The sequence below is a fragment of the Alligator sinensis genome, unplaced genomic scaffold (genome assembly GCF_000455745.1).
Source record: "Alligator sinensis unplaced genomic scaffold, ASM45574v1 scaffold519_1, whole genome shotgun sequence".
Lineage (NCBI taxonomy): Eukaryota > Metazoa > Chordata > Crocodylia > Alligatoridae > Alligator > Alligator sinensis.
In genome coordinates, this window is record NW_005842187.1 from 785,542 (window position 1) to 792,030 (window position 6,489).

A 6,489-nucleotide genomic window follows, 5' to 3' on the forward strand; every position below is an offset into this window, starting at 1 on the left:
CCGGAAGCACCCAAAGTTCACTTGGGGCCGCAAAGCATACAGGAAGCCAAAGTCTCTACCACAGTATTATTCTTATAGCAAGGAATTAACAGATGATGCCAGTGATGATATTGTCCCAAAGGAAGTGCATTGCCTTGTCCTTGAACCAGGAGTCCGGGAGTCACAACTTCTGTGTCCCACTCCTGGTTTCTGTCTCGCTGTATCTAGCTATCTAAACTTTCTATCAGCTGTGATGGTAGAGGTGAATCATTCTGCTCTTGCTGGTGCAGTTCACTAGTCAGATAAGAAACTCTATTTTTTTTGTGAATGGATGTTCTGTACCACCTGTAGCTTAATTTTAGGGTAATATTTTTTTTTGCCACACTCTCCAATTAATGTCCAAATTGCCCAATACATTACTGAAAGAATTGGATTCATTCCTTTTGTTTCATACTTTTATTAGTACAAAGAAAGTAAAGAACTTGACAATCAAACACAGGGCCACTCCTTTAAAGTCTCTGGTCCCCATAATTTGGGAGTGGCAGTTAGCATCTTAGTGAGCTTTACTTTTTTCTGCTACATGTGTGCTAGCAGAGGGTATGGTTCAGATCAATACTCGCTGTAATTTACCATTCACCCAAACTTTAATCAAGGTGTACCAGCCAAAAAAGAGCCCTAGTAGAAAGTAAATGTGTCTTTAAGTATGAACTTTGAAAAACTGCATTTTTCTGCTTGCAACAGACCCAGACAGTGTTAATGGACCCCCGACTGCAATGGGAGATTTGGAAACAGGGACAAAAACCGTATTCTTGCATGGAAACTCCAAAGCAGCTTTTGAGTACGTTCCAAGTTTCAGCTGCTGCCAAGAACTAGAAGTTCAATGGAAAGGTCCAGGGCACTTACGTCACAGGCTGTCTCTTCTCCAGGCTGTCTGTCTTCTACTGCTTTGCTTAACACAGTGCACTGCTGTTGTAAACCCTCACCCGGCATCTTCAATGTTGCTGGAGATACAGAAAAAGAAAGCACGCGGCTTATGATGCTCCTCAAATTGTGAAAGTCTTTCTTCAAGTGCTGTCTCAAAGCATAGGAGAAAAAGCTGGTTTTATAGTTAGTTAATGGTTCACCTCTGATCTTATATAAATCAAACATTCTCTTTTTCATTTGTACTCTTAGTGGTTTTTCTTGTGACAAACTAGCTTTGATTTTCAGCTCAAACTGTTCTTTAACAGCAGTCAGGACACTTGTGAATCCCTTATCAGAATGGCAGTTTACAGAGACATTATTTGAGTCTTTTCGCTGATGCACAGATTGCTCTATAGCCACTTCAAGTTTTTAAAGTATGTTACTGAGGATGCTGACTTCATGAAGAATAACATGCCAAAGTACTACATTGTACATAATTTAAAATTGAACATTACCCGAGACAACCGCTTGCATTTCTTTTCTAAGTTTTGGTCCCTTTGGATTCAAACCTTTAAGGTTTGAATCCTTGGAAACTGAAACCAAAATATCATAGGCTTTTGAGTCTTGGTACTAAAATACTCAAATAACATCAGTTCAGCTTTCCCATCTTTATGTAACAGTTCTGGAAACCGGATGGTCACATGTTGACTCCTTATATCCCAGTATTGCAGCAAGACTGCAATAAAAGTATAAATGCTTTGAAGCATATCAAAAAACCGTACAGCTTCTGTATACGATTCAAAGAATGTGCAGGACCAAAAGCATCCTCTTGTTAAGGTCTCAGCTTCTCTTCTGAACTCCACTGTGTTTCTCTTTCATGTTTGCCATATTATTGTAGCCCCGGCCACTCAGATCACTAAGTGAGATTCCCATTTCTATTAACTGTTCTAGGTGCACCTCTCATGATGGTGCCACTATGTCATATCCAAAAATTCAACAAAAAAGGTATGTGGTCATAACACTGCCTTCTCTCACCTCAGTTGTTCCTTCTAAAGAAATGAATTGAAAAACCACTGTCATCCCTTCTTGCTTACTAATGACTTGGGCCCAACAGCTTTCAAAGTACAAAGGATTTCCTCCTTAATCATGTCCCTGAAAATATTCACAACTAGTGCTGGACTCTGTATCATGCTGTTGGCTTCTCTTTCCACTTTTCAGCTGCAATCTTCAGCATCAGAAAGATATTTGCATGTTCATAAACAATTGCCACTTCTGCTTTCTCTTTTGACCATGAAGATTTGTGTTGTCGCTGAAGATTGCTAGCTGACTACATGTGTGCATAAATACAAGTTAATCCAGGAACTTCTAAACAACCAAGTATCAGCTGACTCATTCAATACAACGAGTTCCCTATTGTCTGCTGTTGTTGGACAGCAAATTCCATAACACTGCCAATTTGATAATCTGAACAGAAAACAAATACTGCTGAGGAATAATAGATGCTTCATATTTGCAAACATGCTTTTTTTGCTGCTCCTAACTCCTAGCTAGGGTAGTTCACTGCCTACTTCCCCTACCCTTAAAGCCAGTCTAGTATATGTAGCACGGGTTTTCCCCCAGCAACATTCAAATGATCTGCAGCTTCGCTTTTGATCACCAATGAACTAACTTGGACAAAGTGACTGTTATATTTGGTGTAAAGAAAAATGTCACAATGGATAAGACACTGATGCGTGTAGAGCTGAGAGCTTTGTTCTTCTAAATCTTTTAACACCTTGGCACCATAGTCAGAAAATGTTCTTACCTCCAGGATGCAGAAAACTTGGAGAGTTGAAATATTTCACAGCCAAGCTAACTTTATCCCTCTTTCCCCAAGTAAAATGAAAGGAAGCTCCTAATCATTGCATATATACCACATGACTGTTTGCAATGTGCCTGATGACCAGTCCCTGACTGAGATCTAGGATGGAAGTCCAGCAAAACGTTTGGGATCTGAGATATTTTGGACAAGCCCCACAACTTTGATGCAAGTGGAGGGGTTTTGACACCTTTGGCATCCTGTAGATGGGAGTTGCAGTCATTAGGATCTTGTAGTAGTAGAAATAGTAGTAGTAGTAACAATAATAACAACATGACATCACATGCCTAAAAAAGATCAGCCTTTGAGTAGTGGTTAGGGATTTACTATGATTATTTCCCTTGTATTCACTGGCAAGAATACAAGACAGTTATATTGTGCTGCCGTGGCTTGCTGGCATTTGGGGTGATGGAGCTTATATCACAATGGGTGGCCAGTGCCTGATTTTAGGTTCCTTTCCATGGCCTTGTGTTTTTCATCCTATCTATCATTCCCAGGGATCATGAGGACTGCAAGACCAGAGCCTATTTGAGATCCATATTCTATATGGTCTCAGGCCCTTTTCCTTCAACATCCCTTATTCTGCCTGTGCTGTACTGCGCAGGCATTTGCCTGGTAGAAGTGAATGGATGAAACTCATGTAAACTATTTCACTGGCTTGCTTTACAATCTTGAGCTAGCTGTGTGCCTGTAACATGTCTAATACTTACATGGGCTACAGTTCTTCCTATGTCTTTTAAACTCTGCTTACAGGGACTGTCTCTTAGTATGTTTTAGTGCTCACTACACAATGAACCAATGGTTGGGGCCTCTAAGTAGAAAAACAGAGCCAGTGTCAGGTTAATTTTGCAATGTATTCAGTATGGGCACCCCTTGGGATAGGGGAAAATGTCTAGTTTCCATTAAAGACGAAAAGGGGCTAGGTAGGTTGAGCCCAAAGTTAATTGCCTCAAGACAACCTCAGCTCCTGCTTCTATACAGCTTCTCATTCATCATGACCGTAGCCTCCCTCCCTAACAGTCCCACATGACCCCTTTCTCTGCTGACCATTTCTCCACTTCCTGCCAGAGTGCTCCACTTACTCTGATTTGAGAGCTGCCACGTGACAGCTTTTGTGGTGCCAAGCACTGTTACAGCTTTATTTAGACCCGTGTGGAGAAGCCATCTGTTCTGTCTCACAGGAGGCTTACTTTTCGCACCCGGTGCATCGCCCTCCAGGCTGTGTTGCAGCAGCTTATGCAAAAGTTCCCTGAAATGACAGCTGACAACAAACTAGCAACAAAGGAGGCCCTGTTGCTGTATCCTTTCAAGTCAAACAAGTGGTTTTACGTTTTTCTTTTTTTCATCTTTCTGTATTGCCCACCTTTCTAGAAAAAAAGGAGGGAGCTGGCTGAGCCTGCCAGTGTGCCAGGTGGAAAACCCAGAGCCAAGTTCTGTTTTACTTAGCGTGCAAAGTCTATGAAAGTGCCAAATGATACTTGCCCAGCTGCTGCCTAGTTCCACCAGTGTTGCCCTGCTTGCTGTGTGTGAGCCTACTGGGCATGCTTGAAGGCTTCACTGGGGGCTGCATAGGCTCTAAAGTAGAACAGAATCACCTTGGATAACGTCCTGAGAAACCCCCCAAAACTTAGCTCAGAGAAAAAACTAAGGCTCATGACTCTTTGACAGGGGAGGCAAGAGTAGCCGATCCTACCAATACTCTAGGGGTTAAGGCACATGCCCTCAAAGCAAGGAACCCAGATTCTGGGCATACTTCGCCCAGATGGTGTTTGAACCTGCCTCTCCTCGAAAGTGTTCTGGCCATCAAGCGAGAGGTAAATAGTACACAGCTAGTCTCTTAAAGCAAACGAGTGGGATATGAGTGAGATGAAGAAGAGCATGATCAAGTGCTGCTGAGGTTCAGTGAGTTGAGGACTCTCCTGGAAAAGGAAGGGGCCCTCTCTTACTCCCATCTATGCACTTCAGAAGGTTTTCTACACCTTGCATTTACTGGAGAAAAAGGACAGACAGACAGCAGCAGAACAGCTTCTGCCTTCTTGAATGCAGGCCTCAGGATCCTTGTCCTTCAGGGGCATTGCCTGTTTTACTAACCTTCACTGCTTCTAGTTTGCTGGTTCCTAGCCCCACAGATCTTTCCCTCTCATTTGCACCATGGGCCATCTTCACTAAGACTGCTGGAAAACGTTCTGCATGCCTAGCCCATCGCACAGTAGTCAGTGCTGTGGTAGGAAGTGGGAGATGCAGGTTTAAGCCCTTTCTGAGTGATTTGGAAGGGAGAAAAACTTGAGTGTTTTGTGACCTGGACAAATATTTATTGGACTAAAAGATGTGGTGGCCACCACCTCCTCCCATTCCCTCTGATTTAGTAAGTGGGAGGACACAATCCAGGCAGCATAAAGAACAAGACTTGCTTTGGGAGGCATAGCCTACTTCCTGGGACACAGACATTTTAAGTTGAAGTCTTGAGTCTGCAACAGACTTTGGGCAATTAATTGACAGCCAGGTTCTGTCCTCATCACCCCAGTGTTTGAGTTCTCCCTGATTAGTACTATTCACATCAGCAGGCTTATTTATGAGTCTCCTTAAGAAAAGTTAAAATAATCAGCCCCTAACCTCTCTGTGCCTCAGTTCCCTACCTGCAAAAAGGGGACTAATAAAATTTTATTTTTCTGTCTTATCTATTTAGATAGGAGGTCTGGTGGGATCTCTGAGTTACCTGCTTCACAGGGCCCTGATCTCAAGTGGAGCCTTTATCTGCTGTCAAAATACCAGTAATCATGAGAGCAATATTTGCAGTGCATTGGTTTGAGATAGTTCAGGCTGTTGACAGGTCTCGGGTGGGACTGATAACATGGGTGGGGGGCATGCTGCTGGAAACCCATGTGGCATTCAGACCGCTGAGGGTTATGTTGGACCCCTCCATGGCACCCCGACAGGGTGGTTCCAAAGAGGATGGAGCTAGACTCTCCTTAGTGGTGGCAGATGACAAAGCAGGGAGCAATGGAATTAAATTGCACAAAGGGAAGTTTGGATTAGATATTAGGGGAAAAAAATTCTCATTAAGTGGGCAATAAATCACTGGAACAGGTTACCCAGAGAGGCAGTGGAATCTCCATCGCTGAAGGTTTTTAAGCGATGCCCAGACAAAGCCTTGCCTGGGATGATCTAGTTGGGGATGGTCCTGCTTTGACTGGACCAGGCCTCCTGAGGTCCTTTCCAACCCTAATTTTCTATGATTTTGCTCTGTCCCCACTGGCATTCACACAGCACTGTCTTGTGGAAGTTCATATTAGCACTGAACCACCAAATCTCGGCTTCATCATTAAGGAATAATTGTAAAGGTAAGTGAGAGAGGGGTTGAGAAAGGGACAGGTGCCTGTTATCATGTAGAAGGCAGTAATAGGCAGATATGACCCTCCAGCGAAATGAAAAGACCCAGGTATTAGCAGGCAGAATTGGAAGGGGAGGGATGAGATAGAGATTTGCTGTGGGCCATGACCAAATATTTTACCTGTCAAAAAATTACTTTAACCTGCACATTTAGGCTATAAAAATATTTCTTCAATCAAGGGAAGCTCTGCTGCTCCCAAGGACAAAGCTAAGGCAGCATCTTCTACCTGTCTACAAAATTAATTTAAAATAAAAAAAAAAGAAGAACAACTTTGTGGTAGAAGAGAAAGAGAGAGACCTTTTAATAACCTCCCTGCGTCCCAGCAGATTGGAAGTGGGCTGCAGTGCTGCACACTCTT

General features: G+C 43.0%; 1 long non-coding RNA gene across 1 annotated transcript in view; it reads right to left on the reverse strand.

Moving 5' to 3' along the window:
* Positions 1–733: 733 nt before the first annotated feature.
* The window catches only part of LOC112550710, a 16,082-nt gene continuing 10,326 nt past the window's right edge, over positions 734–6,489 (reverse strand). The window contains exon 3 of the long non-coding RNA XR_003094673.1: positions 734–980. This is a non-coding gene — a long non-coding RNA (uncharacterized LOC112550710). The remainder of the gene's footprint in view (positions 981–6,489) is intronic.